This window comes from Haemaphysalis longicornis, unplaced genomic scaffold (genome assembly GCF_048455015.1).
Source record: "Haemaphysalis longicornis isolate Haplotype H1 unplaced genomic scaffold, Haemaphysalis longicornis Haplotype H1 scaffold_6, whole genome shotgun sequence".
NCBI lineage: Eukaryota > Metazoa > Arthropoda > Arachnida > Ixodida > Ixodidae > Haemaphysalis > Haemaphysalis longicornis.
Window position 1 is genome coordinate 35,386,488 of NW_027526407.1, and position 12,892 is coordinate 35,399,379.

Below are 12,892 nucleotides of genomic sequence, written 5' to 3' on the forward strand. Positions count from 1 at the left end.
TTGAATCTGTCGACAGAGCCTTTTAAGAAATGTACTGATTTTCATAATCAAATATATGTAATTCGTAGTTACCCTGCCACCGTAGCTTCTCTATGGAATAGCTAGGTTTGGTAACACAAACTCAGAAACACTGTATGGTGGCAGTGGTCTCAGTATGGTATTCTATGGCAACGGTTCACGTACATTAATTTCAATTCCCATAAGCATCTGCAATCGACAATGAAACGAAATCAACATCCAAATTACTAAGCATACAGATGATTTCCCGCACAAACTCGAAAGTAACATTAAGATTTTTCGGTGGTTTTGATAATCACTGGAAAAGTTTTTCAAGCATACCGTATAAAAAAATAGGTTCTACTGCGTTCTTCAGACGCAGGCTGACTGCGGCCGACTAATTTTCTATTGCTGAAAAAATAGTTAGTTCAATTTACTAGGAAAGGCGTATTCAGTGTTCGAGCGTACATGCATTGCACAGAAGCTTCTTTTCTAAGTTACAAGTGATATACGGCTGCTCTACAAATGCTCTTCTCTGCAGGATAGCCGTCATGTGCATTGGGACCGCTCCGATAGAACACAGCTGCAGAGGACGTATGTTTCTAAGAAAGCTATAGCTTTCCTTCAGTACGAATGACGGAGCTTATTTTAGCCAGTTCTCTTACGTATGTAAGCCTACCGCATTGTCACAGATCAGAACGAATACGATGGTTACTCAAGAGCTCTGATTTGGAAAATGTAATTTGCGTGGGACTCGCGAGTGGATTTGAGTCGCTTGTGCCTAAATATTTTAATAGTTTGACTATATCACTGCTATGTATCGAAGCGTGGCTTTATTTCTGCTCTGCTGCTTTGTCGCAGTCTGTGCTCGGAAAACGGGTAAGACGGAGGTTTTTGTAGCCACGATGCACGCGTTTGTTCGTTTTGGTTGGTAGTTTTTTTATTGAATATTTTATGCTTGCTTATAATTCACTTACCTCTGGGTGGAAAACATTACCATGGCAAGAAACGCGAGTGGATGGACTTTCGGGGGTCCTCTCACACGGCACATATTTGCACTTCCTCGTTCTCCTAATGCTTGTAACTCCCCCCCATTCATGGTCATTGCCATCACACGACAGCGCTTCGTTATTTGGTAGCCGCATTAGACCCACGTTCCAACCTCTGTGTTTAATGTGTTGCGAAGTTCTCGCAACACATATTGTTCTATGGCTGCGACTAAAAGGAAGCCAATAATGGCAGCACGCCCACTTTGTTGTCAAAGCCCCTGTGGGAGAACAATTTTTAACAATTTAAAGAAAAGAAATCCTCTCGCTAAAGATTCTACCTCACCAGGTGAACGTACAGCAGTCATAAAGGTATAATGATTGTCGGCTCTAAATTGAGGGCATACCATTGAAGGGTTCGCTTCAGACCGTCTGAGGTGTCTAGCGTGGGCCGCCACTCATTTATTTATTTATTAAAGAACTCCTAAGCGCCCCCGATGGGTCGGTGTTACATAGCAGTGGGGAACACTTAAAAATAAGTACGCAAAACAAAGTTAATAACTGGTATTGAGTGAGAAATGTAGCGACAAGTTGTTGCACCGCTAAAAATAAAAAATAGGTATATAGCAAGTACAACTGGGAGCTGAAATAAACACTCATACACACCTAAACAGATTTAGTTTGATAGGATAGGATTTGATCGGATCAGGGACAGTTGCAATAGGAGATGGCAAGCAGTTCAGTCTACAATTCTGTGTGGTGTGAATGATTGTGAATAGCTACAGGTTTGGAAAATTACACGCGTAACATTCTATCCAAGGTCATGTTGAGGGAAAATAGTAGCTCACTATCTGAACACACGGCTCATTTGGCTTTTCGCCTGCCCCTGAAGAACGGCCTACTCATCTCGTTTCGAGCCAATTGTCTTAGGATCTGCAGCGCAAAGCCTTGCAGACTGAGTCACCGGGGATAATTCGGGGCCCTAACGCAACGTTAGATACTCTTATAACCCAGGTTACAGAATCATTGTAAATGTTTAAATAGATGTGTCTGCCACTCTTATGCTAAGGTTTCATCGTACAGATCCCAGGTCGCGATTTTTATGTGAGAGGCTGAAAGAGGACAATGTGCACAAAAGGACTACTGCACGCCGATGTCCATTTTTGCATCGAATACAGTGGAGGCTACGGAAACCTGAATTATACACTCATTGGCCACATGCTGCCCTTTCTTATTGTCGCCGTGGCGGAAAGTGGTCATGCTGTTATGGCGGAATGCTCTTGCAGGCCTTAACCTCCCAGCAACGCCGCCGTTTCGCAGCAATCACAGCAAGAAATATTCTTTTTATGTAAATAATTTTAGCAACTTTGTGTCCTCACAGTTTCATTATATCATGAAAGAAGGGAGTTGTTTTTTATAGGGTAAAAATAAGGGTGTCATGTTCTTAGTAGTAAATGCACATTCATGTTATGGAGCTTTTGAGCACTTTCTCCATCCATATCAGCGTTAAGTACTGTCTTGCACTCAGGATAACACTATTTATTCGCAGTGCAACGTCCGCAATGCACTTGGATGGAAAGAAGAGTGAGGGGTAGGCCCAAACCGGACGTTTTCTGCAAACCTGCCCTCACGAGACCCGCCGTTCTCCACAAACGGCGGTACTGCGTCTGTAAAAAGGGCTACGTCCGGAATTCATGGGGCCACTGCATTGCAAGGAGCCAGTGTATGCAGTGCAAGCAAAGGCCAAATGAGGACTTCAACATCTACGGTTCGTCCTGCCCTCTTACGTGCAACCGACCAATACCCGTGTACTGCTCAATGCAAAGCGTCACTGGTTGTGCCTGTCCTCCCGGCTACGTACGGTAAGTGATACTTGTAGAAATGCGGCTCTGCCTCTTCAACTGCTGCGGATTTTATTTTCCGAAGTGTAGGTGTGGAGTAATCTGGAAACAAACTACAACGCGTTGGGGAAGACAGGGGGGAATCGGTGTTATTTGAAAGCGCGAAAAAAACGTGCTCTCCAAACCAGAGTTCTTCAGTAGGTATACAGTGCAAACCTCTAGAATTGTTTGGTTTCGTGGTAGCTTTAAAAGAAAAAAAAATTGCGAAGCTTGCAATATATCACGCCAAGCTTGAAAGATAGCGAAACTGGAGGCTTTCTTTCTACGTAAGCACGGACGGACGCACCATCATGGAACTGCATTAGGTTTGAAATTGTTTTTTTACGTGTTCTGTCGTCGCTTTTCACTACAGTAGTAGTAGTACTCATCGTCATATCAATCTATATCGTCGTCTTCATCATGCATGACGGGTGAGCCTCATTCTTTTTGTGTGCAGGCTTTCACATTTCTCCCAAAGGGAAACGCGTCAGAACGAGCTAGAACCCGTTAGAACTACAACTAGGATCAGTACCCGCTAGAACTTTTCTTGGAATTTTTCGCGAGCACGCGCGAAAGCCTGGACGAAGCTAGGCGCTCCTGGTAAAGCGCGTGCTGCAGGGCGCGGTAAATGGTGGGTGTAACTAAGATTGGGGTTTTTTTATGAGGCCGCACACCGTACACATTATGGCCGGCAACAGCAGTTTCACTGTTAAAAAATTCTTCATGTACTCGGCACATATGGTAAACCATCGAAGCTGTATTGGGAGGACAGGAATTGCGTACGACGCATGGTATACCCATTTCAATGCGCAGTGAGACCATTGGTTGTCATTGCTCCGCTGACGTTGGTCCGTCCGCACCGCTGTTGCCAATGAAAGCCGTTGTCGCTTGAGAGAGAGGGAACACACTTTTATTTTACGCAGGACCTAAGACCAGGTCCTAATTTGAGTGTTCAATAAACCGGGTCTACGTATTACTGCAGGATACCCTTGCTGATCCGGTGCACATGTTCATAGGAAGCTTCCTGGGCAGCCTGGATGTTTACCGGAGGAGACAGCCAGAGATCCCAGGAAGTAATGGAGGCGAGGGATTAGGCAAGAGATGGTGGGGTGAAGGCCTTATAGTAATGAGGGATCGATGGGTAGGAAGAACATGTGGGACAAGAAGGATGGCCAGGTGCCGATAGATGCGGTGAAGAATGTGATGGGATAGGAGTGAAGAGGTTTGAGCCTGCCGAATGAGGCATGCCGCCTCACCAGTTGGACAGGATCTAGGGGTTGGGTACATTGTGTGTGATAGGTGCTGGGCGTGTAATTGCGAACGACGGGAAGCGCGGTGCTCAGTAAGAATCGTCGGCGGGTGAGAAAGGGTTAGCCAGGACATGGGCGGACCCGGGAAAAGTACTCGGGTATGCCCATTGCTAGGGCGTTTCCGCACATGCAAGCGTGGCCAGGAACCCAAACCAGTGTGAAACGCGGCCGAGGATTTTAGGAGGTATCGAAGTGACGAAGTCAGTGGTGTGTGGGTGGGTCGCATCGTGAGCGAAATTACGAAGGGCTGATTGACAGTCGGAGAAGATATATACTGGCGTGGTTGTAGGAACACTCAGAGTAGCGTGCTCTGTTGCAAAGACAGTGCTATACTGCACGCGGTAGCTTGCTGCGCGAACCCTCTGCTGCAAAGCAGGCTCTTTTAGGGGCGAAGAACCTTACGGGCTTCAGCTGTCTGCGTTTCCGGCCGTCGTCGTCGCATGTGACGGTAAATTAAATTGTCAAACTATGGTCAAACTGTTTAATGTATAAATTGTATAATGTATAAATTGCCAAACTGTATAATGGGTAAATCTGGTTCAATGTGAACTACCATAATTTAAACTACTTTAAAATACAAGAATAATCAGGATTTTATTGCATTATAGCGAAAATGTGAAAATAACCTATCGAGGTTCTGACTCCAGGTTTATCTCCTGTGAAGCATACTTCTTAGGATGCAGCGGCGTGGGACACGAAGACAACTTACCGGGAGTCTGTTTCTCATTTTATTGCCTAAGTTCGGTTCATCACAAGACAGGGCGCCCCCGCAATAGTAAACGCACGATTGCTCCTCCCACCCTCGCTTCTCGAGCGCCAAATCAGCGCATGTCGTTGGCAAGAGAGTCACTTCCAATCTTTGAATACACTTATAAATTGCATGCTTCACCCCTTTCCAGGTTTCACATCAGTCTAGATTGACCAGGATTTATTGCTCCCTCCGATGCGCCGTTCCCAATTACGAGTGTCGGTAGACCTGAGAGGGGCAGCTATAACGTAGCCGACTCCTCTCCCATTGCTTCAATCTCCTCCGGAGGATGATTTTTTCGAGCAGGGGAACGGGGTGAGCCGGGTGAGTTTTCAGCCTACACGGGAACAGCGGATTTTTTTCCCCCAGCTGTATACAGCTTCGCTTTAGGCTACGACTTTTGACGTTGAGAATGCGAAAAAAAATACTATTATTTGGTAGTTCCTGTGCGGTTCGGTGCTATTGAAGGTTCGTCTTATGCGTTCACCTTGGGCGCAGTCCGGTGCCTCGTTTCGAGCATGCTCAACATGGAACTGACAAGTGTGAGTGCGTAAAACGCTGAGAGTTAACTGCCGAGATTACTTTGTCTGCAAGTCTCTGGAGACCAAAAGAAGCTTTGGAGTCATTGAAACGCTCTGGCCAACCGCTTTCTTTTTTGCTGAAACCTTTGCCATGCATATCTCAGATACTCCGGCACTCTTGGAAATTTCCGCCTCATTTGTTCGCTCTGTGAACTAATTTTTATTGCATCCTCACTTTCTACTGCGTTGCGAATTTTTCGATCATGCAGATGTCGATAAGAGGGACTTGGAAGGTTCAAAAGCCATTGCTATGCCTTGTCTCTCTCAGCGATCTTAAAGCCAGCAGACGCGTAGGATTTGCCGCTGCTCATTCCCCTTTCTTCGTGATTGAAAATTTCAGGGCATGTTTCCTGACTGCCATCGCCTTTTTTGTTTGTGTCGGCCCACCTAAGAATTGCTCATCGGTTGTGATTTAGAACCAGTTAGTGTTAAATTGCCCCACAAGTCCTGAAATCCCTATATACCCGCACATACCATAAAGCTGAGTGTTGAACCGAACACTGCGTTCTGTCACAGACCAACAAATATTTGACCACGGGGTGGAATATTTTAGGTACGGAGTATCGCAGGACCGCAAAATACCCGCCCGCATCATGCGCATAGCATTTAAAATGACCAAAAAGTTACACAGGCACCGGCACCGGCACCGCCAGGAGTCGAGCGTGTGTCTGGTAGACCTGACAGAGTTAGTATCCGTCGACTTACCCTAATATTAGGCTACGACCGTGAGTTAGTACCCGAGAGTCAAACGGCTTACTCCCTCGCCTATAACGGTGCCGAGTACTTTAGGACCTCCAAATATCCGTCCATCTCCATCCGTGGACACACCGCCATCAAGCGAAAATCAAGCGAAATTTGATTTGAGCCGTGAGTTGCAGTTTCATTCAGCGAATAATCAAGGTGCAACTCACGGCTCAAATCGAATGATGGTCGGGGCGGGAATCGGATGTCACTCGGGGCGCAACTCTGATGTTATTTCGAGTCCCCGTACTCCGAACCCTCGCCATCATCCACGGAGTGGAGATGCTGCCCTTTTTGTGAAAGGAAACACTGGGTAAAAGCTGTAACAAAATCTTGTAAAGAGGTAACTACAATACAATTACAAGCGGGGAAAGAATACTCTGGAATACAAGCATTTCGCGCCATTAGATCCGTCAACACACAACTTGTCACTCTTGCCGATGAAGCTGACCATTCTTTGGCTTCGGTTTTATATAACAATCAAACACTCACCATATTTATACAGATCATGAAATTTTCTCCTTCGTTCGCCAAAACTGTCTTATCAACTGAATGTCCCTTTAACATGTCTATTTCGTTTTCACATGCAGTTACAGTTTTTCCGGCCTGGTCTCCACTACGTCGATAGGCATTGACTGCATGCATTTCACAGCCGATGAGATATTTGGGCTCGTTTCATTGCCGATGTGAATTTATATCCCCCTGTAATCTTCTGAGCAACCTGATGCGCTGGAAATAAAAAATGTGGAGCTATACAGCATAACGGCCTGCAACTGCACTAATTTGGCTACACTTTGATCATGCCAGCGATGTAATCAATATTGTAGTAAGCCCTTCATATTAAAAGACACGAAAAAGACAATAAAACTACTCAACAGACAATAATTAGGAATCCCTTACAACGAATGTCCTAACAGATCTCAAAAGAAACTCCGCGTGCGCAACCCGCAAGATGCCGGGTTTTTATTGTTGGGTTCCGAGGAAATGGAATGCCACTTTCGATGGGGAAAGAACGGCACAGTGTCAACACACCCGGTTTGTTTTGCAGCCGGTAGACAATAAACACGTAGGCAGTGCGAATGAGGCAGTGAAATTCGGGCGAACGTAGATACCGCGGGGACGACAAGTTTTCAATGGAATGGTCAGAGACATTTCTTGTTATGTGAGTTCCCGCCTTTCAGACGTTCAGGCTGCAGTTGTTTCTGTGTTATACGAATTATGCGTTGAACAGCTGAGTACTTTTTGTTGGTACTGAAGCCTCGACGGAATGGTTTCCACAAAAAACATTGCATGCACATCGACACATCGAAAGTATAGACTTACAATAAGAAGCAGCCTTCTCGAGTATGTCAGCGAGTAATTTAGTGCGAATTGATTACCAGCCTAGCAAACTGGATTTTTTTGCTTTTAGCAATCTTTTCTGAGCTTATGAAAAAATGTTATGCTAAAAATTTTTGACAAAACGTGTTTTTTTTACTTCTTCTGCTGCCAAGTTTGTTCACGTATTCAGTCGCACGAAAGCCTCTCCATTTTTGTTTTATCCTTGCGTTATTCAGACTCCTGCAAACCTCGTGCACCATATCTGTGCGTGTCTTCGTATTGAAATTGTGCCCATAATACTTAAGCATCCGGCCTTCATGATGCTTCCCCAAATGTCAGAATAATATAAATGACGTCACGCGTTTTGGATATGGAGCTATGCTATATTGGGCCCTTCGAAATTTTCGCGTTAGGGAGGCATCTCAGCATTTCAGTTACTGCCAGCATTTTCAGAATTCTTAGCATTCAGCTATTGTGATCATTTCACCTTTCCAAGTGCACTAACTCAAAATTTCATAAATGTCCCGCTCCAAAATTTCCTCTCCGCCGTCAGAGGAAAAGTGAAAATTGCGTGAGGTGGGTTGTGCTTGTGGAAAGGTTTTTTCAACCGCACGTTTTAATAAAACGTTTGTGCCCACCGGGCGAGAAAATCAATAACATAGTTGACACAATTTTGACGTGACCAAATAAGTCGATGTAGAGTGTTTTTAACTATTTTATTTTTCTCAATAACAATGCGAAGAATCCGCATCATTCATTTGGTCCCCGCATCCCATCTATCTCTACGACATGATTGAATCGGTCCAAAACAGAGCTGCCCGTTTCATCGCACGAGATTACAGCTACCGTGCCAGCGTAACACAAATAAAGCTTAATCATTGGCTTTCGTTCTCCAACCTTTGGTTCTGCGCCGTGATATCGCTCTTTTATCTTTGCTGCACAAAAACGTTTATGAAAGCACTTGTTCCACATTGCCTATCCAGATCGCATCCAACACGTATCAAATAATAAATACAAAATTACGTTATTCGCGGTGATAAGGTTCCACACATGCGTTTACCTTCTATGCGCTTCCTGCAGCCATTCGCTTGTGGAATAGCCTTTCCGACAGCATTGCTTCCCAAAACAATCACAAAAATGTCGCCATCTCCTTCACGAGCATCTTCACAGTATATAATTACGGCATCATCTTGTTTCTTTCAGTACGCAACAGGTTCTGACCTGTTCTCGATTTTTTGTTCAATGTATTCAGTTTACTTTACGTGCGTAACATGTTCATTGTGTAACCAATCTATGTCAATTGTTTCACGCTTTTTCTCTTATGAAAGTTTACTGCAAGCTTTGTATGTCTTTTCTGATTTGATTGGTCTGTATGAAACCATGATGTATCTTTGCGTTAATTTCCCCCAGTGTGCCTACCTGGATTTTTTTTCCTTAGTTAAGTTTGTGTGTATCGAAGTTCTAATTCATGTGCAGTTTTCCCGCTCATGGCAGTCCTTTCAACAGTGATTACTCTGCAACTTTTTAGCGAAATGAAAATGTTATTTTGCACAGCTAATATTTGAGGTGAATACTTGCTTTGTGCACAGTTTCAAGTCGCGCACGTTGCGCGACTGGGTTCCTGAGCCATGGGAACTATCCCATAGAAATGCATGGGGAGTTAGAGCGAGAGAGAGAAAATGACTTTATTGAATGTTCCTGCGGAGGGAGGGGGCTACGGCCACGCAGGGCCGGCCTCTCCTAGACGAGGGTCAGGTCGTCCCCGGAGCAATGCCTCGCGGGCGTCGGGGCGTTCGGCGCGCGTTGGGTGTGCGGATGTTGACCCGTCGACCCTCCGACGACGCTTCCCTACGCTTCTGCCCTGCAAGAGCAGCCTCGAGCCGCTGGATAGTCCGTATTTGTATCTCGTGCTCACTCGAGTTCATGGCGAGAGTGGTGTCCTCGGGCATACGCCTTGCGTCGTCTGCCTCTATTAAATGTCTTTCACAGCCCCACATCAGGTGGGCTAGCGTTGCATTTGTTCTCTTGCACATACTGCACAACACGTTTTCGTAGATGTCGGGGCACACGTGGCGCGCGAGCACCGGGGTGAGCACTGAGTTCGTCTGTAGTTGCCTGTAAAGCACTGCTTCGGCGCGGTTGAGCTTCGGATGAGGGGGCGGTTTGGTCCGCCTCCCAAGCCGGTACCATTGTAGTATCTCCCCATATGATGCAAGGGGTTCTTGTTCGATGTCGTGGGACCCGTCCGCCGGTGAGGAGCGGGGGGGCGCCTCGCGGCTCGAAAGTTCGCGCGGAGTTAGATTTGACAGCGAATTACACAAAACAATATTCAGAAACCTGAAATATTCTTTTAGCGTTTTAATCTTCACGTTAACTTCTAGCTTTATGCCAAATAGCATTTTCCTAAAGTGGTTTCTCTAGGTTCCCGAGAGGTTGTAATTTTGAGCGAGAAAGCTGGGTATGCCTTTGAATATCTGTCATGCCTTGTGTGGGCTTCATGCTTTTTATGCTTTTTTATGTAACCCCCCTAACTCAATGCCCTCGGGCCTGTGAGGTATTTTAAATAAATAAATAAATAAATAAATAAATAAATAAATAAATAAATAAATAAATAAATAAATAAATAAATAAATAAATGATTGTCGATGCTACGTAATTACAGCTCATGTGATAAAACCCGAATTGAGTAAGTCCAACTGCTGCTCCCCCTAAAATACTGATGCCCCCCATGGAATTTCTTATCTCCCTTTGCCATTAGTGTTCACATGGAGGTCACTTCAATACTTTAAGAATAAAGTTTTTCGTGGCTGTCAAAGCAAGTGTTTTTATTTTTACCACAAATTCTTCGAACGTTCTACCATGTTCATTTGTTTTTCAACAACTAGCAGTAACCCTAACAAATTTGTTCCGACGAAACCTTATACAAGCAGCAATAAAACCCTTGAGGTAAGGCAAACGTCCCTGCCAACATTTCCTAAATAATTTCTGCAAGAATTCAGAATCTCTCGTTTTGTTCATGGTGATACCTATTTTAAAGAGGATAGATGTAAATCTAGTACGGCGTTGATGTATTCTGGCGTATATCTAATATACCATTGATCAGCAACGGGACCTATCGAAAAATAATGAATGGTGTCCGATCTGGCTGACTCTCTATCAACCGACATCGTAATTCAGTTCAAAGAATACTATCGTCATGCAACGAACGTCAATACTGACTTGTTCAAAAGCTTAAGTGTTCAGGTACACGCCAGCCATGCGCTCGGCAGCTCGCGTTAAATATTATCACCCCCTCCAGTTCCCAAACTGCCGTTACAAAACATTTAAATTACCTGATAAAAGGAGGTCAGCGCTGTCAAATGCTCTAATTCAGATAATTTTAACTAGTCTGTCTTATCTGTGCAAAGTAATGCTGGGCGTTTTAATTCTTCCTGGTTCTCCTTTTGTTCCAGCGTCTGGGCAACAAAATTTTGTCTTCTACTGCGGATGAAAATCTCTCATCAGATATCTCGACTGTCACTAACACCGCTTCCTTTTTCTCTTCCTGTAAAGAAGCAGAGATATGGACAAGCATATCGTCTATTCCGCACTATTAACATTGAAATTGTGTATCTGTAACGTGCCTCTGACTACTTCTTTACGTTTATTTTTATCTTCACCGCAAGTGATTGAAGCTACCATTCGGTAGGGGCAAGGATTTGCACAGTATTTATAAACCTTGTTAACAAGCAAATGTAAAACATCTGGTATGCAAGTTCTCATTTTATGCATAAGCATTGATTAGACGGGGTTTTTCACGCCCTTACACATCCAAGGCATGCATACTTTGGATATCCTGGGTCCTGGGCCTTCAAGATTATATTTAAGGGTGTTTTTAATAATTCCTCCATATGAATAATAAAACATCTAAAATGTATCATGTCCAGTGTTATGAAGAACAATACATGTTTCAAAGAATGCTTACGCGACTATATCCCCTTTGTTATTGTTCACTGGTGCGTATACCAAACTTTTTTCTGAAACCTATCCAGGGGCCTTTGAGTTATAACTAAAAGTAAATAAATAAATAAATAAATAAATAAATAAATAAATAAATAAATAAATAAATAAAATAATAAAATATAAACAAATAAATAAATAAATAAACAAAAAGCGCTAGAGTCTATCCTCGCATTAAATATCCAACTACATTTATATGCCTTATTAGTTTTTGCATTAGCAGCGTGGATAACCCCCGTTGTTTGACAAAATATTTTTGATACCTTACCCTTATTTTAGTTTTAATATTGACTTGATGGCTTCGTATCAGGCTGTTTGTTATATTTCAACTCTTTAGAGTAGCGAAAAGGCACTTCAATTTAAGTTACAGAGCATTAACTAGAAACATATGCGTTTTCCTAGTGAGTTTTCCTCATTAAAGAGCGAATTTCCCCTTCTTTTCCTTTCCTACCTGCAGGAGCCCTAGGAACAGAAAAAGAGGCTGCATTTCCGCGAGACGTTGCCCTCCAAGATGTCCGAAATACTCTTCATTTCACCTGTGTGTCTCCAACTGTCAACCTTGGTGCAATAGGCCCCGTCCTAAGCACTGCGTCACGAGCTGCTTCAGGGGCGACTGTGTCTGCAGGCATGGATACGCCAAGCTCATACAAAATGGGCAGTTCACTTGCGTGCCAAGAAAAAAGTGCCCCCGCCACGGTCACCCCCACCGCAAAGGATAGCTTTCTCTGATGCAGAATTCCAGCGAACCACTCAGTGGTATATTGTTTTTTCAGGCTACTCGTCCCGAAAAATTTCCGGCAACCACGTGTAGTTTGAGTCAAGTAATAAAAACTCACTGCAGTTAATTTCTCTAATTGTGTTTTGAGGAGCTTCCATGTTGTAGAAGATATTTCGCTTTCCCCAGAAATATACAGCCCGCTTCACAATTAGGAACCAAAACACTACCAACCTCTTTGCTCCAGTCAGAGCCTTGCGAGGAAAACGCTTATGATACCGCGCTGGTCTGCAATATGGTTTGCTTATATTCACCTGCACGGTAGAAATCATCCGGCGTTGCATGTTGGTATATACAGTAAAATTACGTTAAGACAAACTCGAAGCGACCGTAACGACTTGTTCGTATTATTATAAATGCGTTTTAAGCGGGCGTTTTTGGGTTGCGCAGGTTACAAGAGATCAAAAGTGTTGTTCGTCAGAACCATGAAGCTTGTTTTAACCTATTTCGCCTGGCAGTCTACTGTAGTTATTTTGTTCACGCAGACATTGTGTGAAATAAAGATACAAATAATTGCTCACATTTCCTTCGGTAGGCTTCCACGTGCAGTCACAC

The 12,892-nt window shown here is 44.0% G+C and overlaps 1 long non-coding RNA gene across 1 annotated transcript; it reads left to right on the forward strand.

The window, feature by feature from the left end:
• The first annotated feature begins 628 nt into the window (after positions 1-628).
• LOC144142468 (uncharacterized) lies at positions 629-12,416 on the forward strand. Its single transcript, XR_013316992.1, has 3 exons — positions 629-876; positions 2,533-2,845; positions 12,020-12,416. It is a non-coding gene; the product is annotated as an uncharacterized LOC144142468 (long non-coding RNA).
• The last annotated feature ends 476 nt before the right edge of the window (positions 12,417-12,892 follow it).